Source organism: Salmo salar, chromosome ssa10 (assembly GCF_905237065.1).
Source record: "Salmo salar chromosome ssa10, Ssal_v3.1, whole genome shotgun sequence".
NCBI lineage: Eukaryota > Metazoa > Chordata > Actinopteri > Salmoniformes > Salmonidae > Salmo > Salmo salar.
In genome coordinates, this window is record NC_059451.1 from 99,120,615 (window position 1) to 99,143,065 (window position 22,451).

Below are 22,451 nucleotides of genomic sequence, written 5' to 3' on the forward strand. Positions count from 1 at the left end.
CCATAAACACCCTCCAGACTCTAGACGTAAATTGGGGACCCCGATCAGACACTATGTCCTCAGGCACCCCGTAGTGCCGGAATACATGGGTGAACAGGGCCTCCGCAGTTTGTAGAGCCGTAGGGAGACCGGGCAAAGGAAGGAGACGGCAGGACTTAGAAAAACGATCCACAACGACCAGGATCGTGGTGTTACCCCGTGATGGGGGAAGATCTGTCACAAAATCCACCGATAGGTGTGACCACGGTCGTTGCGGAACGGGAAGGGGTTGTAATTTCCCTCTGGGCAGATGTCTAGGTGCCTTGCACTGTGCGCATACCGAACAGGAGGAGACATAAACCCTCACGTCCTTAGCTAACGTGGCCACCAGTACTTCCCGCAAGGCAACGCACCATCCGACCGATACCAGGATGACCAGAGGGTGATGTGAGCCCAACAGATCAAACGATCGCGAACATCAAACGGAACATACACGTGCCCAACGGGACACTGGGGGGGAGTGGGTTCTGCACGTGAAGCCCGTTCGATGTCCGCGTCCACCTCCCATACCACCGGTGCCACCAGGCAAGAAGCTGGAATTATGGGAGTGGGCTCCGTGGACCGCTCCTCTGTATCATACAGCTGGGACAGTGCATCTGCCTTCACGTTCTGGGAACCTGGTTTGTAGGAAAGGGTGAAAACAAAGCGTGTGAAAAACATAGCCCACCTAGCCTGGCGAGGGTTCAGTCTCCTCGCTGCCCGAATGTACTCCAGATTTCGGTGGTCAGTCCAAATGAGGAAAGGGTGTCTAGCCCCCTCAAGCCAATGTCTCCAATGTCTTTCAGAGCCCCGACAACAGCCAACAACTCCCTATCCCCCACATCATAGTTTCGCTCCGCCGGGCTGAGCTTCTTCGAAAAGAAAGCACAGGGGCGGAGTTTTGGTGGCTTACCCGAGCTCTGAGATAGCACAGCCCCTATTCCAGCCTCGGATGCGTCCACCTCAACTATGAACGCTAAGGAGGGATCAGGATGCGCCAGCACTGGTTCCGTGGTAAACAGAGCCTTCAGGTTACCAAAAGCTCTGTCCGCCTCAGCCGACCACCGCAGTCGCACCGGTCCCCCCCTTCAGTAAGGAGGTAATGGGAGCCGCCACCTGGCCAAAACCCCAGATAAACCTCCGGTAGTAGTTGGCAAACCCTAAAAACTGCTGAACCTCCTTTACCGTGGTAGGAGTCGGCCAATTACGCACGGCTGAAATGCGATCAGTCTCCATCTCCACCCCTGACGCGGACAAACGGTACCCAAGGAAGGAGACGGACTGTTGAAAGAACAGACCTTTCTCCGCCTTGGCGTAAAGGTCATGCTCCAACAGTCGGCCAAGCACCATGCGTACAAGGGACACATGCTCAGCGCGGGTAGTGGAGTATATTAGAATGTCATCTATATACACCACTACACCCCGCCCATGCAGGTCCCTGAAGATCTCATCCACAAATGATTGGAAGACGGACGGAGCATTCATTAACCCATACGGCATGACGAGGTCCTCATAGTGCCCAGAAGTGGTGCTAAATGCCGTTTTCCACTCATCCCCTCCCTTGATACGCACCAGGCTGTACGCACTCCTGAGGTCCAATTTTGTGAAGAAGCGCACCCCATGCAATGACTCTGTCATACTAGCGATAAGAGGCAGCGGGTAACTGTATTTTACAGTAATCTGGTTCAAACCTCGATAGTCAATGCACGGGCGTAAACCTCCATCCTTCACAAAAAAGAAACTCGAGGAGACAGGTGAAATGGAGGGCCGAATGTATCCTTGTCCCAGAGATTCGATGACATATGTCTCCATAGCCTCCGTCTCCTGCTGTGACAGAGGATACACGTGACTCCTGGGAAGTGCAGCGCCCTCCCGGAGATTTATCGCACAATCCCCCGGCCGATGGAGTGGTAATTGAGTCGCCTTCTTTTTACAGAAGGCGATTGCCAAATCGGCATATTCGGGGGGAATGTGCATGATGGAAACCTGGTTTGGACTTTCCACCGTAGTGGCACCTAAGGAAACACCTAAACACCTCCCTGAACACTGACCGGACCATCCTTTGAGAACCCTCTGTTGCCACGAAATAATAGGATCATGAGAAGCCAACCAGGGAAGACCCAACACAACGGGAAACGCAGGAGAGTCAATCAGAAAGAGACTAATTCTCTCCTCATGACACCCCTGTGTTACCATAGCAATGGGAGCTGTGACCTCCCTAATCAGCCCCGACCCCAAACGACGACTATCTAGGGCATGTACAGGGAAGGGAACATCAACGGGAACAATAGGAATCCCTAATCTATGGGCCAAGGACCGATCAATAAAGTTCCCAGCTGCGCCTGAATCTACTTGCGCCTTATGCTGGGAATGCGGGGAAAACCCCGGAAATCCTATAGATAACCACATGTGAGCAACAGGGGGGTCTGGGTGAGTCGTGTGCCTACTCACCTGAGATGAACCACCAGTGTTCCGCCTACCACCTCGACTTCCTGGAGAACCTCCCCAGCACCGACCAGCAGTGTGCCCTCTGCGGTCACCGCTAGTGCATGGAATGGTTCCCCCTCCAGTCTCCCTCGTACCAGCCCCTCCCAACTCCATAGGTGTTGGGTCTAAGGGGCTGGGGGATGGAACCAACGGACCCCGATCCGGACGTCCGCGGGAGGCCAACAGGTTATCCAGCCGGATCGATAAGTCCACCAGCTGGTCCAGGTGGAGGGTGGTGTCCCTGCAGGCTAGCTCCCTACGAACGTCCTCTCGCAAACTACACCTGTAGTGGTCGATCAGGGCCCGCTCATTCCATCCCGCACCCGGCGCCAGAGTTCTAAAGTCCAGTGCAAACTCCTGAGCACTCCTCATCACCTGTCTTAAATGTAACAAGCGCTCTCCCGCCGCTCTCCCTTCTGGTGGATGATCAAATACTGCCCGAAAGCGGTGGGAGAAGTCCTCGTAATTATCCAGAGTCGGACCTTCCTCTCCCCAGATGGTGTTGGCCCACTCCAGGGCTTTACCAGTCAGACAGGAGATGAGGGCATTCACTCTCTCGCGTCCCGAAGGTGCCGGCTGGACAGCCGCCAGGTAGAGCTCCAGCTAGAGTAGGAACCCCTGGCACCCGGCAGCTGTTCCATCATACGCTCCCGAGAGCGAGAGCCGAATCCCACCGGATATTGACGACGGATGGGTGGGCATGGGTGTATGATGAGGTGCTGGTGGAATGGCTGGGTTGAAGGGAAATCCTCTTCTCTCAACTCTCTCCATAGTCTGCAGCACGCGATCCATGGCTGTCCCGAGACTCTGTAACATTATCGCGTGCTGCTGGACGCGCTCCTTTACTGGAATAGGAGGGCTGGCTGCTCCTGCTGACTCCGTATTAATGGTCCGTGATTCTGTAATGCTTTCGTTAGAAGAAGTATCGGAGTTAGGCGCAGGACACAGGGATGAGTGCAAACAAAAACGTGTTTACTCAAAATCATAATAAAACTTCTTCCACAGCAAAAATACAGGGTTTGGAGAAACACCTCCAACAACCACAAAACAGGAAACAATCACGGACAAGACAAACAGGGAAGCCAGAGGGTTAAATAATGAACATAATCAGGGAATCCTAAACAGGTGTGTATAATTAAGACAAAAGCAAACGAACAGGGAAACATAGATCGGTGGTAACTAGTAAGCCGGTGACGCGACCGCCGAACCGCCGAGCAAGGAGAGGTGCCGACTTCAGGCGGAAGTCGTGACATATTCTAAAAGACAGAATAACAACAAAATCTGAAAAGCATGGCTAAAAAATGTCATAAAGTGGTTGCATTTTTTTGAGGGAAATAAGTGTTTGACAACTGCAAAAAACGACTTAATACTTGTTGGCAAAACCCTTGTTGGCAATCACAGCTTCCTGACTGGTAATTGGAGAGCAGGTGTGTTTGTGTGTGAGTCTAATTATATCGTTGTGAAATATTAGTTAGGTGACAGTGGGTCCTTTCCATAGATGCAGGGGTTTAGAAATACACACAGTAGTGTTCTATTTACCTAAATCAATATGCAGTATCACCCTGGACATTTTAAGACAGGTGAAAGGTTATGGTTTTCTAATATCCCAAACAGGTGGCAGTTTCACCAAATAAGGATTCAAGTAACTTCCTTCGAGCTACACAATCAATTTTTCAGTCATGTTGTTGGGATGATTTGAGCTTATGTTGAAATACATTTTGTAATTTAGGTGAACTATCCTTTTAATGCTCTTCTGCAAATCCATGGCCTACTTGTACTGTGTTTGGCTCATCTTTGCTGAATATAAGGGCACAAGGCAGTTGAATGCAGACACAGGAGGTCCGAAATGTTTAACAATCCAAGGGGTAGGTAAGAGAGCAGTCGTGGACAGGCAAGGTCAAGCAGTTCAGGGTGGGCTGAGGTGCTTGCGAGAGGCACAAAGTTCAGGGCAGGCGAGTAGTCAGGTAAAAGCGGGAATGGAGTCGAGAAAAACAGGCAAAGGTCAAAACCACAGGACAAGGGAAGGGAATGAAAAAGCCGGAGCACAGGAAAAAACTTGAACATACAAGGCGAACTGGCAAAGAGACAGGAAAAGGGATACAGGAAAATAATGAGCCTAAGGAAGGGAGTGGAGACAATCACAAGGACGAATTGAGAGCAGATCAGGCGTGACAATGGATGGTTTTACCTGTGTGGTTTCCCTCCTGGCTCTTTGGTGACATGGATATACTCCCACTGGGATAGGGATGTGACCAGCGGGTCAAGTCATCAGCCTGGGTGATTCATACTCAACTCTAAGAGATCGTTTCCATTTCCTGGTTTGCCTGAAACATGCAAAGGTGACATTTAAGCAGAAAGCTAAAATGCGGTATAAAAGCCAAGTTAAGAATTTCAAGTTGTTTCCCTTAATCCTATAGGCCCTGTAAGTCATTTCCTCAACACTTTCTGGCCCTCAACACAGAATTGTTTCTGAGGTAAAATTGAAATTTGACTCAGGCAAATCTTGGAATCCAGAACCAAATCTTGTGTCTGCAGAGGGTTGGAACTGGTTCAGGGAACAGAACTGAAGACCAGAGAAGATAATGATTTCAGAAGAACGGGAATAAAAGCTAAGAGATAGAAAAACATTCTATGCTGTCCAGGAGACAGAACTGCTATTTCAAAAGCATGGGAACCGGATAACTTCTTAAAACCTGTTGGGGCTAGGGGCAGTATTTTTCCAGCCGGATAAAAAACGTACCCCATTTAAACTGGTTACTACTCTTTTTAAGAAACTAGAACATAGCATATAATTAATGATTTGGATAACACTCTAAAGTTTTAATATTATTTGAATGGTGTCTGTGGTATAACAAAACTCATATGGCAGGCCAAAACCTGAGTTCTTTAGGAAGGGTGCCCTGTCTGACAATTTGTTTGTCTTCTGTTGCATCTCTATTTAAAGAAAGCCCAGCATCTATGCTGTAACATATTTTCTAAGGCTTCAAAGTACAGCTCTCTAAAGCCGCCAGAAAGTGGAATGGGAGTATCTGCTGTCTCTGGGCAAAGTATAGGAGCAGAGTTTGTTGATAGTCAGCCTGTGGACAGTGAGACTGAGATGCGCGTTCACGGGACTTCTCCATTTTTTCTCTTGAGATAGATACAATTACTTGATTGGAATATTATCCCTATTTTACAAGAAAAATTGCAAAGAATTGATTTCAACAAATTGGCATGTGCTTCTAGGGAAGTACGGTAATGGAATATTTTGAATTTTTTGTCACGAAATGCGTGTGCTACCTTGAACATGACCTGAAGCATAGAACAAAATGAGAGGTATTTGGATATAACTGGATTGTATTTGGAGACAAAACAGCATTTGTTGTTGAAGTAGAAGTCCTGGGAGTGCATTCTGACGAAGAACAGCAAAGGCAATTATGTTTCTGTGTAATTCTGAGTTTAGTGATACCCCAAACTTGGTGGGTGTCAAATTAGCCCAGCCTGTGATGGCCAAGCTGCTGTACTCAGAATATTGGCGTCTTTCATAAAATACAAAATCTGACAGGTGATTGCATAAAGGGTTCTGTCTATAATTCTTAAAATAATTGTTATGTATTTTGTCGGCATTTCAATATTGGTTTAGTAATTGTAGGAAGTTTTCGGGTGGGTATGCTAGTTCTAAACATCACATACTAATGTAAAAGTTTGATATAAATGAACTTGATTGAACAAAAACATGACATGTATTGTATAACATAATGTCTAAAGTGTCATCTGATGAAGATCATCAAGGGTGAATTTATACATTTAGCTGTAGTTTTGGTTTTTTGAGCATATATACTTGCTTTGAAAATGGCTGTGTGATTATTTTGGCAGAATTTTCTCTGACGCCAATCTAATGTTTTTATTTTGCTGTAAAACCTTTTGAAAAATCGGGACAATGTGGTTAGATTAACGAGAGTCTTGTCTTTAAAATGGTGTAAAATAGTCTTATGTTTAAGAAATTGAAGTTATAGCATTTTTGAGGTATTTGTATTTCGGCCATACGATTCCACTGGCTGTTAGATAGAGTGGGCATTCAACGTCCCACTTATTGAAAGGTTGGATCAGACCCTTTTTTAAATTTTCGCCTAAAATGACATACCCAAATCTAACTGCCTGTAGCTCAGGATCTCGTAAAAAAAAACAATACAAACAAAATCATCTTTAAAATGCAAGAAAGCGTGTAATATAATAAAACACGGTTTAGGCGCAGTTTAAATTTTATTATGTGTGCAAAGTTTCAAGATTGATCCAGTGAAGCATTTTTAACACTGGACAATATTTTGTATCAAGTCTGCCCAAATGTGCCGAATTGGTCAATTGTTATATTTTCAAGTATAACTATAGAGAACCACAAAATGATATATTATTTAAATGTAGGTTTGACTCTAGGAATGTCATACATGATGGGTCATTGGCTTATTACACTAACTTTCACACATCTAGATGTTGGTAGTAATTGGGTGTGGAGTGAAGACAGCAGAGCTTCAAACTGTAGAACGGATTCCTACATTTTAAATATAAAAATGGATTTTACTCAAACAGAACTATACTACATTTTATCTCTGGGAACTTCTCAGGATAATAAATCAGACAAGATATTAGATAACAGTATTAATACCTTTTGAGGTAAATGTCAAATCAAGATATAACAAAGTGTTATACAGGTTACTGGCCTAAAACTGCAAAAGAGTTATGAATGCAGAAAAGCACAGGGAGCTGAAAATTCCTTACAAGGGCAGGAACCTAGGAAGAAACCTGGAACCCAGGCTCGAGGGTGGCCAGTCCTCTTCAAATGTTCATACTGTAGATGAAAAATGGCAGTGTCAGATAGCCTTTGCAATTTTGTGGTGCTAGGCGTGAGTTCAACACCTCAGGAGTAAATGTCAGTTGGCTTTTCATAGCTGAACATTCAGGGGTTGAGAGGAAAAGAGAGAGGAGACCTAAGCTTTCTCTGATCCAGTCTTGGCTAATCTCTAGCTGACTGAGCGCACCAACCCCAACCCTCTCCTTCTTATGTCTGACAGTTAAAAAGCACATACCTTGGTTTCAGGTATAGCATTTCCCTATAACAACTACATTTAGCAAATGAGGAAGAAGACCACTGAAATAGCTGTTAAGGACAACAACTGAAGCAATACCAGACAGAGATGTAATTACGTGTCCTGATAAAAAAATAATTGGAAAGACAATCAGGAGAGAGTAAAGAATCATTGCTTGCTGCTGAAGCAGCCCATAAAGCTAGTCCATTTATAATATGTGATAACATCGTAACTGACAGAAGCTTCCTTCCTGCTTCAGTCAGAACCTGACTACAGTGCAAGGACAACGTAATTAAGACAAAGGAGATGATTGTGGACTACGGGAAACAGAGGACAGAGCACGCCCCATTATCATTGACGGGGCTGTAGTTTAGCAAGGTTGAGAGCTTCAAGTTCCTTGGTGTCCATATCACCAACAAACTAAGCATGTTCCAAGCACCTCATGATCGTGAAAGACAAAACAGGGCCTATTCCCCCTCAGGAGAAATGATTTGGCATGGGTCATCAGATCCTCAAGGTTCTACAGCTGCACCATCGAGAGAGCATCCTGACTGGTTGCATTACTGTCTGGTATGGCAACTGCTCGGCCTCCAGACCGCATGGCCCCAGTACATCACGGAATGGCTTCCTGCATCAGGACCTCTTCTCGCCGTGTCAGAGGAAAGCCCTAAAATTGTCAAAGACCCCAGCCACCCCTAGTCATAGACTATTTTCTCTGCACTACCTTTTTCTACCGCGGTGCAGACTCAAGTCTAGGTCCAAGAGGCTTCTAAGCAGCTTCTACCACTTAAATATGGACTCCTGGAACATCTGGTCAGTGGCTGCCCAGACTATTTGCAGTGCCCCCATATTCCACCCCCCCTCTTTTACCTACTGCTGCTCTCTGTTTGTCATCTGTGTTAGTCACTTCAAACTCTACCTACAAGTACATACTACCTCCAACCTAACTGGTGCCCACGTGACTCTGTCGGTACCCCCAGATATAATCTCGCTATTGTTGTTTTACTGCTGCTCTTTAATTGTTCTTACATCTCTAACTACTATCCATATTTTTTGAAACTGCATTTGCTGGTTGGGGGCTCAAGTAAATTAAGCATTTTCCTTATAAGATCTAACTGTATTGACATGTTAAATAGAATTTGATTGCAGTTTGACGATTTTAATTAGCTGTTTTAAACGACACTTTTTTGGAAGAAAAGTCTCACATTTTTGCCATAGCCCTCATTGGCGTCCATGCGATTTTTATATGACTTGTCCTCGGTGTTGGACTCGGCGACATTCGCTATCCAATTTGGGCCTGCCATTGATTGCACAAGAGTATTATAAGAGCTTACTCCGGTCAAATTAGCTGCCTGGTGGCGAAGCACCTTCATCTATGAAGGGGTGGGGGTAGAGGTCAGACCAACGTCAGACAAAATTGTTAACATTGTGGTTAATATATGTTATGTTACATTTGGAAAGTATTCAAAACTAGTGACTTTTCCCACATTTTGTTTGTTACAACCTTATTCTAAAAATGGATTAAAACATATTTGTGTTCCCTCGTCAATCTACACCACAATACCCAATAATGACAAAAGTGAAAGCAGATTTTTTCACTGTTGCAAATGTATTAAAAATTAAAAACAGAAATACCTTATTTGCCTTGATATTCAGACCCTTTGCTAACGAGACTTGAAATTGAGCTCAGGTGCATCCTGTTTCCATTGATCATCCTTGAGATGTTTCTACAACTTGGTTGGAGTCAGCTGTGGTAAATTCAATTGATTGGACACTTGATTTGAGAAGGCTTTGTCTATATAAGGTCCAACAGTTGACAGTGGATGTCAGAACATAAACCAAGCCATGAAGTCGAAAGAATTGTATATTACAGCTCTACAGGACAAATTCTCTTAATTTTTTTTTTTTAAGATCTGTGGAAGGTACCAAAAAATGTCTGCAGCTTTGAAGGTCCCCAGGAGACACAGTGGCCTTCATCAGTCTAAATGAAGAAGTTTGGAACCACCAAGAGTCTTCTAGAGCTGGCACGCCAGCCAAGCAGAGCAGTTGGGGGATAAGAGGCCTTGGTTCAGCGAGGTGACCGAGCCAAATGGTCACTCTGACCGGCTCAAGAGTTCATCTGTGGAGATGGGAGAACCTCTGATGAAACCAAGATTGAACTCTTTGGCCTGAATGCCAAAGCGTCACATCTGAAGCTGGAGACCATGCCTACGGTGAAGCATAGGTGATGGCAGCATCATGCTGTGGGGGTGTTCTTAAGCGGCGAGGGCAGGACTAGATCGGATGGAGGAAAGATACATTCAGAGCAAAGTACAGAAAGATCCTTGATGAAAACCTGTCCAGAGCATAATATAAGACTGGGGCAGCGGTTCACCTTCCAACAGGACAATGACCCTGAGCCCACACAGCCAAGACAACGCAGAGTGGCTGGGATAGAATCTGAATGGACATGAGTGGCCCAGCCAGAGCCTGGACTTAGACCCAATCAAACACCTCTGGAGATAAGAAATAGCTGTGCTGCGACGCTCCCCATCAACCTGACAGAGCTTGAGAGGATCTGCAGAAGAATGTGAGGAAACCCCCGAATACATGTGTGCCAAGCTTGTAGCGTCATACCCAAGAAGACTTGATGCTGTGATCACTGCCAAAAGGCTTCAACCAGTACTGATAAAGGGTCTGATCATTCTTTCAAATGTGTTTCAATTTTCAATTTTATAATCATGGCTCATTTATAAAAACCTGTTTCTTTCATCATTCTGGTATTGTGTATTGATTGATGAAGGAAAAAAACAATTTATTGTTTTAGAATAAGGCTGTGTCAAAGGTGCCTGACCAATGTCGGGGTTTTGTATTTATTAGGTTGGGTGAGGGTGGCAGAGGGGTGTTTGTTTTTATGTGGTTCGGGGGTTATGTGTATTGTAGAGGGTGTTTTATTTATGTATTTACAGGGTTTGGTGTATGTTCTGGGTTTTGTGTATTCTAGTTGGTTTTTCTAGGTTTGTTTATTTCTTGTGGTCTGTGTGGCTCCCGATCAGGGAACAGCTGTACGTCGTTGTTCCAATATATGATTGATCGCCTGTAGGTTGCGTGTTTTCACCTGGGGATTTGTGGGTAGTTTTGTGTTTCATTTTAGTCATTTGTGAATGCTCTTATCCAGAGCAATTTACAGTATTAGATGCATACATTTTGTTCTTTTTGTGTATTTTTAGTGAAGGTAAGACCCACAACCAGCGTTGCAGCTGTAACTAGCGTTACCAATAACATGCTCTACCACTGCTAAAGTGATTATTGTAACCTCATGAAACTGTCACCTGTATTCTTTGTTTATTGTTTTTGTTTCGTGTTATCTTTATTCATTAAATATTATTTTGAACATGCAACCCAACAATGGTCCTCTACTGCAATGCGACAGCCGTTAGAACTACCCACCAAAAATGGACCAAGCAGCGGAGGAGAGAACCTTGGATGGACTATTGTGGACATGACCAGGAACTAGGATAAAGCATTTCCAGGGCTATGGAGGAGGAGTTAAGGGGGACGAGAGAGCAGCCCCAATCATTTTTATAGGTGGGGGAGCTACGGGTAGTTTGGCTAGCCGAGATTTAGCTGAGGCCCAAATCCATTTTACCTTTTTTGGGCAACATGTGACTGGACAGGTCCCGTGCTTTGGGGGTGATTGGTGCTGTTGGCGAGGCGGGTATTTTTCAGGCAGTCCCGCCAGTACCGGCGCCCCGCATGCCAGGAAAGTGGGCTCAATTGATAGGGATGATGTGATCCTGGGTTGGACCATTGATGCATCTGATCAGTGTTTCCGCCTAGCACTAACCACCAGTGTGTCTTGAGCACCACCACTTGCAATCAGGTACCAGCACCGCATCAGCTTCCAGTGGAGTCAGCTAGTCACTAAGCCTGTGGCTCTTGCTTTGCCTGAGGTGCTTGTGCTGAGCTGGTACCTCCCACTACCAGCCCCATCAGGGCTTCCAGGCCGTCAGACTGGGCGAGACTCCGGTGACAGTACCTCATCCAGAGTGTCCGGCAGCAGTGCCTCGTCAAGGTAGCCGGCAATTGCAACCCGCGTCCAGAGTGTCCGGCAACAGTGCCTGCGTCCAGAGTGTCCGGCAACCCAGTGCCTGCGTTCAGAGTGTCCGGCAGCGTGCTGAGTCTCACCTTTTAGGGGGGTACTGTCGTCCTTGACCAGTATAGAGGTTTATTTAGCATTTGTGAGTTGGTCAGGAGCGTGGCAGAGAATAATTAATTTATGTGGTTTTAAGGGGTTGTGTATTGTAGAAGGGTGTTTGTTGTCTTTATTGCCCAAGAGGTTTTAGTGTATATTCATAAATTTTGTATTCTAGGTTGGTTTTCTAGTTTGTTTACATGTCTGTGTGGCTCCCGATCAGGAACAGCTGGCACAACCATTGTTACAATTGGGAGAGTCCTCTGTGATTTAATGTTTCCTGAGAGGGATTTTTGGGTAGTTGTATTTAGCACTGCTCGTGATTGTGCATACATGAAACTGTCACACACTTCGTTCTTTGTTTATTGTTTTGTTTACGTGTTATCTTTATTCATTTAAATATAATGGTAGATGCTTATAACCGTTCTTACTTGACCTCTCTACAATCGACGGCGTTACGACAACATCGTGGAAAATATAGAACAAGTGGGTCTGGATGCTTTTCAAATGCATTATATTTATATGGGTCAGTTAAAACCACTCCTCCTCCTTACTACTCATACACCTGTAGCTTTCAAAGGCCTCTGAACTTCAAACATAACAGCATTCTGGCAGATACCCATGAACTTCCAGTCATTGTGCTAACGTTAGATTGCTTGTTGGCTTCTAAAACTACCTCTTTAGTCCTTCCATACTTGAACTGAGACATAACAATGGTATCACACAGTTCATGACGAGAAATGATCAAGGCATCGTTGTAAATCCGAAGTATCTCTTTAAAGCTCCTACTAATTGTCATGGAGGGCATTAGAAGAGCAAACAAAACATTTCATTGTGGGACCTACCTTAGCTAGTATGATCTGATTCAACAGCTGCTTTCCCCACTTATTGATTAGGTAATATACTAGTTTGACTGACAGTCCTGCTGAGTTGGTTTGAGGGGAGCTTCTCTCTCACTGAGTTCTAGAAGGACTCTGTATTTGCTGCCTGCTACATTCTGTCCCACCATGTACAGAGAACGACAAGGGGCACTGGGGCTGGTGTGGAAATGACATGGCTGGGGCAATTGTGGCGTGTGCATGTTTGTGTTCAGTCTACCGATGCAAAATTACTCTATTTTTTTAGTGAGGCTTGGATCACATTTCTTCCTCTGTCTGTACAGGTAGTTGCAAATAAACAACCTGACATTATTATTATTAAGTCCAATAAAGTTGCCACCACGTGTTGGGAAGTCTGTGCTACACTTGGAGGGGTGGGACACTTCACATCTGCGCTCTGCAACAAATGGGACTTTGCTTTCTGCATCACAGAGGAGAGCCAAAAACAACCTTCCAACACTAGATTCTACCAAGCACTGTTTACACAGGCAGAAAGAGTCTGCCTGTCTGAGCCAAGGACACCCTGGGGGCGAAAATGAGAGTTAATATGAGGAACTTTGGGAAACATAATCAGATCTGTGTACAATTCCCAGGAGGTCCATACGAATTTGGCTAACAAAACACACATTACAGCATGGGAGATTCTTAGAGAATAAAACCATTTGACCGATTTTGAGAGAATTTAACCGAGACGCACACCGACAGAAAGACGTCAATTCCATTGATCGTCTGGTTGAGAGAAACAGCGCTCTGTCTCCCGTACGTGCAGACCATGTATGCTGATAGCTGTCTGGACAAAGGGTATGGCATGTCTCATATACAATGACAGCACAAAGACTCATGTGGGCTACATATATAGTAAGACAGAGGGCGCTATTCCTTCACTAGTTCAGCAGAGGTGAAGAGGAAAGGCTAGCTATTAAATCTGTTATGAATAAACCCTGTGCTTTTCTATGGGCGTATCATAATTTCAACATAGCCTGCATTCCCGCCTTTAGGACAATTCCTCGCATTGTTAGGGTGGAGATATAGGCATCTCATCATTATGCTTCAGAACTCTGGTTTCAGCCACTTTGCGAATTAGAAAGGAAAGTTGGCAAGTGCACAGTGCACTATTCGGACTGGCTTCCCCTAAAGTAAATTGATGTTTTGCCAAAATTATTTAATTACTTATCTAAATAAAATCATTCAAAATACTTTAACAGAGAGCTTGACTCAGCCACAGAGGATCATTAGCTTATTTAATAAAAAGCTGTGGTTGTTTCAAACCACAAGTACAAAGGCCTAGCTGATTATTGGGTTAGGCTGCAGTGAAAAGCATCTAAAATGTTTGTAGGAAGATAATGTCTTGAGGTATAATTTTAAAATGTTGAGACAAAAAGAAGGGAGGTGTGTGGCAAGATATAGAATCTCTCCAGAATGCATGCACTCAGCTCTTCAGAATGTGCTGCCCTATCTCCACCACTTAATTATTGTACATTCATTGTTTCATGAATTGCTGAATTTATTGCCCTTTGGATTGTTTATTTTATAAATTCCCATTACTTACAGTTGAAAGTAAGAAGTTTCCAACACTTAGGTTGGAGTCATTAAAACTTGTTTTCCAACCACTCCACAAATTTCTTGTTAACAAACTATAGTTTTGACAAGTCGGTTAGGACATCTACTTTGTGCATGACACAAGTAATCTTTCCAACAATTGTTTACAGATAGATTATTTCACTTATAATTCACTGTATCACAATTCCAGTGTGGTCAGTTTACAAACACTAAGTTGACTGTGCCTTTAAACAGCTTGGAAAATTCCAGAAAAAATGAGGTCCTGGAACAGAAGCTCTGAAAGGCTAATTGACATCATTTGGAGTCAATTGGAGGTGACCTGTGGATGTAGTTTCAAGGCCAACCTTCAAACGCAGTGCCTCTTTGCTTGGCATCATAGGAAAATCTAAAGAAATCAGCCAAGACCTCAGAAAAATGTACACCTCCACAAGTCTCTGGTTTTCCTCGAGAGCAATTTCCAAACCCCTGAAGGTACCACGTTCATCTGTACAAACAATAGTTTGCATATATAAACACCATGTGGACCAATGCAGCCGTCATACCGCTACAGGAAGGAGACGGTTCTGTCTCCTAGAGATGAATCGTACTTTGGTGCGAAAAAAGTGCTAATCAATCCCAGAACAACAGCAAAAGGACCTTGTGAAGATGCTAGAGGAAACAGGTAAAAGTATCTATATCCACAGTAAAACGAGTCCTATATCGGCATAACCTGAAATTTCAGCAAGGGAGAAGCCTCCCACTGCTCCAAAACCTGCCATAAAAAAAGTCAGACTACGGTTTGCAACTGCACATGGGGACAAAGATCGATCTTTTTGGAGAAATGTCCTCTGGTTTGATGAAACAAAATAGAACTGTTTGGCCATACGACACATTGTTATGTTTGGAGGAAAAAGGGTGAGGCTTGCAAGCTGAAGAACACCATCCCAACCGTAAAGAACGGGGGTGGCAGCATCATGTTGTGGGGTGCTTTTGCTGCAGGAGGGACTGGTGCACTTCACAAAATAGATGGCATCATGAGGGCAGGAAAATTATGTGGATATATTGAAACAACATCTCAAGACATCAGTCAGGAACTTAAAGCTTGTTCGCAAAATGGGTGCTTCCAAATGGACAATGACCCAAAGCATACTTCAAAGTTGTGGTAAATGGCTTTAGGACAACAAAGTCAAGGTCTTGAAGTGGCCATCACAGGATGCCCTGACTTCAATCCTACTAGAAAATTTGTGAGCAGAACTGAAAAAGCGTGTGCGAGCAAGGAGGCCTACAAACCTGATTCAGTTACACCAGCTCTGTCAGGAGGAATGGGCCAAAATTCACCCAACTGATTGTGGGAAGCTTGTGTGGAAGGCTACCCCAAACGTTGAACCCAAGTTAAACATCAAAGGCAATGCTACCAAATACTAATTGAGTGTATGTAAACTTCTGACCCTGGGAATGTGATGGAAGAAATAAAAGCTGAAATAAATAATTCTCTCTACTATTATTCTGACATTTCGACATTCTTAAAATAAAGTGGTGAACCTAACTGACATAAGACAGGGGAATATTTACTGGATTAAATGTCAGGAATTGTGAAAAAATGTGTTCAAAATATATTGGCTAAGGTGTATGTAAACTTCATACAGTTTTTTGAAGCATAAGGACCTTGTCTTTCACTATCAAAATCTTGGTTTTTTTTTAAGCGAAAGGTTAAATTGATTCACATCTTGATACACATCTTGATAGGATTAGCGTTCCCACAAGGCCATATCTTCTCCTGTGGCTAGCACTTGTTCAGGAAGACAATTGATAATTAGATATCTAGCATGCTCCAAACACCTGTGTTAAAGGCGTAACTAGGGAAGTGTAGAGGAAGTCGTTTTGTTGGATTGAGGCACCTATATAGCCATATGGATCAGTGCAAAACTGCTACAGATGTGGTATATTTTTATTGAGGATTCTTTCTTGCTGATGAAAAATGAGGGCCATATGTTTCAAAGCCATATGTGCCATGAAGCCTCCTTCAGAAAGCATTATTTGTGTAGTATGTGCATGGGGATTCTTCAAAAGTAGACCCTTTGCTGCCTTGATAACAGCTTTGCACACTCTGGCAATCTCTCAACCAGCTATCTAATGCGACCAATCAGTTGTGTTGCTGACAAGGTAGGGGTGGTATACAGAATATAGCACCTATTTGGTAAAAGACCCGCGTCCATATTCACGGAAAGAACAGCTCAAATAAGCAAAAATAAATGACAGCGCATCATTAGCACAGACATGAAAGTCATCAATCCGGAAAATGTCAAGAATTTTGAAAGTGCAGTCGTCATCTAGCAGGTGAAGCTAGCTCCTATGAGGACCGCTACAAAAGGGAGGCCATAGTGTTACATCTGAATGGTGGGGACCAAAAAAGGTTCAAGAGAAGCTAGCCTGAATTTTGGAGTCACTCCTATCAAAAACCCATTGAGAGCATACGTCATTGACAGAAAAACTTAAATTGTTGTGTTGTTGTCCTCCGCTGGCTAACTTAGTCAAGAAGTTGCTCTTTCCATTAGCCGTGGGATTTGGGAGATAGGGATTTGGACTTATATGGTTTTAGTAGATTCTCTATACTGGCCAATGATTATAGTGGCGATTCAGATCCAACCATTAATTAATGCGTTGTTGTGCCCCTGGCCTAAAGGATGAAGTTCAATCGGCCCGAGCTAGATGTTAGAAGGCTAATGTTAATTAGCTAACATTATCCATGAATGGAAGTTGGGCTACATTTTACATTTTTACATTTACGTCATTTAGCAGACGCTCTTAACCAGGCGACTTGGGGGACGTTCCACCATTGGGGTGCCAGGCAGTGAACAGTTTTGACTGGGCTGAGCGGGAACTGCTCAAGAGAGGTAGGGGGCCAGCAGGCCAGAGGTGGTGGATGAACGCTAATGCCCTTGTTTGGGTGTAGGGACTGATCAGAGCCTGAAGGTACGGAGGTGCCGTTCCCCTCACAGCTCCGTAGGCAAGCACCATGTCTTGTAGCGAGTCATCGCGAGCTTCAACTGGAAGCCAGTGGAGTGTGCGGAGGAGCGGGTGACATGAGAACTTGGGAAGGTTGAACACCAGTGAGGCTCTTGGCATTCTGGATGAGTTGTAGGGGTTTAATGGAACAGGCAGGAGCCCCCAGCGACGGGAGATGACAAGTGCCTGGATTAGGACCTGCGCCGGCCTGTGTAAGGCAGGTCGTACTCTGCCGGCGATGTTGTAGAGCATGAACCTACAGGATCGGGTCACCACCTTGATGTTAGCGGAGAACGCACAGGTGTTGTCCAGGATCACGCAAGGCTCTTAGCACTCTGGGAGGAGGACACAATGGAGTTGTCAAACTGATGGCGAGGGATCATGGAATGGGCAGTCCTTTCCCGGGAGGAAGAGCAGCTCTGTCTTGCCGAGGTTCAGCGTGAGGTGGTGATCCGTCATCCACACTGATATGTCTGCCAGACATGCAGAGATGCGATTCGCCACCTGGTTATCAGAAGGGAAAGGAGAAGATTATTTTGTGTCGTCTGCGTAGCAAAATGTGATAGGAGAGACCATGTGAGGATATGACAGAGCCAAGTGACTTGGTGTATAGCGGGAATGGAGAGGGCCTGAACTGAGCCCGGGACACTAGTGGTAGAGCACGTGGTGAGAGACGGATTCTCCGCCACGCCACCTGGTAGGAACGACCTGTCAGGTAGGACGCTTATCCAAGAGTGAGCCGCACCGGAGATACCAACTCGGAGAGGGTGGAGGAGAGGAGATCTGATGGTTCTACGGTATCAAAGGCAGCAGACTAGGTCTAGAAGGATGAGAGCAGAGGGAGAGAGAGTTAGCTTTAGCAGGCGGAGAGCTGTGACAAGAGAAGACCAGTCTCTGAAACCTGACTGATTTGGATCGAGAGAAGGTCTTCCTGAGAGAAATAGCAAGAGAGCTGGCCAAGGACGCGCACGCTCAAGAGTTTTTGGAGAGAAAAGAAAGAAGGGATACTGGTCTGTAGTTGTTGACATCGAGGGATTGAGTGTAGATTTTTTTGAGAAGGTGCAACCTCGCTCTCTTGAAGATGGAAGGGACGTAGCCAGGTGCCAAGATGAGTTGATGAGCGAGGTGAGTGAGTGGGAGAAGGTCTCCAGAAGTGGTCTGGAGAAGAGAGGAGGGCATGTAGGGTCAAGCGGGCAGGTTGTTGGTTGTGCGTGCCGTCACAAGGCAAGATTTCATCTGGAGAGAGAGGGGAGAAAAGAGGTCAAAGCACAGGGTAGGGCAATGTGAGCAGGACCAAGCGGTGTCGTTTGACTTAACAAATGAGGATCGGATGTCGTCGACCTTCTTTCAAAATGGTTGTGAGGTCATCCGAGAGAGGGAGGGAGGGGGGGGGAGGATTCAGGAGGGAGGGAGAAGGTGGCAAAGAGCTTCCTAGAGTTGGAGAGGCAGATGCTTGGAAGTTAGAGTGGTAGAAATTGGCTTTAGCAGCAGAAACAGAGGAAGAAAATGTAGAGAGGAGGGAGTGAAAGATGCCAGGTCCGCGGGAAGGTGGTTTTCCTCCATTTCCGCTCGGCTGCCCGAGCCCTGTTCTGTGAGCTTCGCAATGAGTCAAGTCGAGCCACGGGCAGGAGGGAGGACCGAGCCGGTCCGGAGGATAGGGACATAGAGAGTCAAAAGATGCAGAAAGGGGAGAAGAGGGGGGTTGAGGAAGCAGGATCAGGAGATTAGTTGGAGAAGAGTTGAGCAGAGGAAGAGATGAGTTGGACAGAGAGAGAGTATGAGAGGAGGGCGAAGGTTGCGGCGGCGCACGTCCCATCTGAGTAGGGGCAGAGTGAGTAGTGTTGGAGGAGAGCCCGAGAGGGAAAAGGATACAAAGAAGGTAGTGGTCAGGGAGTTGCAGTGAGGTTAGTGAAGGTAGCATCTGGTAAGTTGGAGATTGAGCAATATTGCCTGCCTTGAGAGTAGAAGCGAGACCCGGTGAGAGGTGGGGTCAAAGAGGAGAGGAGTGGAAAGAAGGAGGCAAGAGAGAGAAATGAGTCAAAGATAGACGTAGGGAGAGGTTAATTAAAAGTCACCCAGAACTGTGAGGGGTAGGCCATCCTCAGGGAACATCAAGGAGTCAAGCTCGGTGATGAACTCTCCAAGAAACTGGAGGCGATAAATGATAAGGATGTTATAGCTTGAATGGGCTGGTGAAACTGTGACAGCATGGAATTCAGAAGAGAGGAGACTAGACAGATGGGGTCAGGGGAAAAGAGAGTGTCCACTTGGGGATGAGGATTCCAGTGCCACACCCGCTGACCAGATGCTCTCGAATGTGGTCTTGGGAATCAGATGAGAGAAGCAGTAGGAGTAGCAGTGTTTTCTGTGGTAATCCATGTTTCTGTCCAAGCGCCAAGAAGTCAAGGGGACTTTGCATGGCGGGCAAGCTTTTAAGCCAGGTAGCCTAGGACAACAAAAAATACAAGCGTGTATGTTGACCTTTTGTCAACATTAAAAAAGAGGAGGGATGGCATTTGTTTCTCTACAAGTAGGGTGAGTCAGCATGTTTTCACTTGCACAATTGTGCACACACACACACAAAATCAGAACCATGGAAGCCCGCATCATATTTGGCTTACCGATGGTTTAGCTTCTGTTGTTTTTGGTATCTTTTGTTGTTACTGTAGTTTAGACTAACATTGGTGATTTGATGATGTTCAAATCTTAAAGTTGAAATGGTGTTGGAATAGTGGAGGCAGCTCCTGTTTTCTTTCGCGACAAATCAATAGTTGTTTCGTGGTTCGAAATAGGATATATAACCTATAATAGGATATATACACTACATGGCCAAGGAAGTGTGTGGACACCTGCTCGTCGAACACTCATTCCAAAATCATGGGCGTGTAATATGGAGTTGGTCCCCTCTTTGCTGCCAGAACCCAGCCTACACTCTTCTGATAAGCTTTCCACTAGATGTTGGAACATTGCTGTGGGGACTTGCTTCCATTCAGCCACAAGAGCATTAGTGAGGTTGGGTTTTGGTGTTGGGCGTTTAGGCCTGGCTTACGCATTGTGCATTCCAATTCATCCCAAAGGCGTTCAATGGGGTTGAGAGTCTCGAGCTCTGTGGAGGATCAATTGGTTTGACGATCTCGACCAAACCATTTCTGTATGGACCTCACTTTGTGCATGGGGGCATTGTCATGCTGAAACAGAAGGGCCTTCCCCAAACTGTTGCCCACAAAGTTGGGGAAGCACAGAATTGTCTACAATGCGGTTGTATGCTGTAGCATTAGATTTCCCTTCACTGTATCTAAGGGGCCTAGCCTAAACCATGAAAAACAGCCCCCAGACCACACTATGCGATTGGGCCATCGGTGGTGTTCTCTGATATCTATCAAACCCAGTTTGTCCATCGGACTGCCAGATGGTGAAGCCACGAATTCATCACTCCAGAAACACTTCCACTGCTCCAAATCAAATGCGTTAGCCCGCCATCCAGCCGCATCGGCATGTGGCATCTTCAGGCTAATGTGCTTGCTGCTCGGCCATGAAACCCCATTTCTGTGAAGCTGCAGACGAGCAGTTCTTGTGCTGGCGGCTTGTTGTTAGAGGTTTGGAGTAGGTAGTGCATGTTTACGAATTGAGAAAATACTACATTTACATTTACGTTTGAAGTCGTGTAGAGGCTCTTATCACGACTTGTCACAATGAAACAGATGAAACCAAGATTCTTAATATTTTGCCATCCGAACATCAATGGAAAACCGGCGCCAGCCACACGCATTTAATCTTTGTGCGGGCGACTAGAAACTGCAGATTCAAACAGTAATTTCCTCCATAAGGCAATCAGACAAGCAATAGCGTCATTACACAGGCCAAAGTGTGGCTTATTCAACATCTCAAACACGGGGCGTATGTGGCAGGGTCTACAGAAAATCACAGATTACAAAAGAGGCCCCTCTTGGTCAGTCGGTCTTGCTCTCAACAGGTAATTAAACAACTGCTGTCTTTGAGGACAATACAGTACCACCGACCGCGGCCCACTACCAAAGAGCGGGCTCTCTTCTCGTGCGGCGTGAGTAAAACATTTAAACGTGTTAACCTACTCGCAAGGCTGCCGGCCCAACCGGCAGCTGCTCTCAGAGCATGCGCTTGAAACCAGCTGGCTGGTGTGTTTACGGACATATCCAATCAATCCCTATCGATCTACTGTCATGCTTCAAGATGGCCTGTTATTCCTGTTCCCAATCAACTAGCACTCTTGTCTCTACTATCTGTCCACCCTGCCTGTTGGACCTACAGTTTTCGCCCCAAAGGTCAAATGAATCGCCTTATCTCCACACTGCACACCCCTATCCCATCTAGGAAAAAGAGAATACCTATGAAATGCTGTTGTTCATTGACACTACATTCCAGCATTCAACACCGCAAACCTCAAACTCATCATATCATTGATACCCAGCCATAACCCCGCCCTGTGCAACTGGGTCTGAACTTCCCTCGGGCAACTCCCAGTGTTGAAGTGAAATAGCAGCTCACGCCCGCATCTTCCTCAACAAACCCGCTAGAGTGCGTTCTCACCTCTCTCCTTTGCTCCCTGTTCACACGACTTCCATGCCTGTGCGCCTCCAACAATCATCAAGTTTACAAAGGCGACACACAGTGGCAAGCGTTACAGCGGATCTAGAAGCATAAGCATTTGTGACACTCGCAATAATATCTGCTAGCCATGTGTATGTGACCAATACAATTTCATTTGAAGCATGGTGGTGACGGCATCATGCTGTGGGGATGTTTTTCAGTGGCAGGGACTGGGATACTGGTCAGGATTGAGGAAAGATGAAGCGGAGCAAAGAAATACCAGGATCTTTGATGAAAACCTGCTCCAGAGTGCTCAGGACCTCCAGACTGAGGAGAAGGTTCACCTTCCAACAGGACAACGACCTAAGCACAGTCAAGACAAAGCATGAGGTGGCCACAGGACAGAGTCTCTGAATGTCTGAGTCGCCCCGAGCCAGAGCCCGGACTTGGAGCAATCTAACATCTCTGGAAAAGAACTAGAAATGGCTGTGCATTGACGGCTCCCCAACCAACCTGACAGAACTTGAGAGGATCTGCAGAGAAGAATTGAAACCCCCAAATACAGGTGTGCCCAGCTTGTGGCCCAAGAAGACTTGAGGCTGTAATCACTTGCAAAGATTGGCCTGACAAAGCACTGAATACTTTCTTTTGTCATCATGATATTTCGAAAATTTTATTGTCATGATGGGGTATTGTGTGTAGATTGATCAAGGGAAAAAA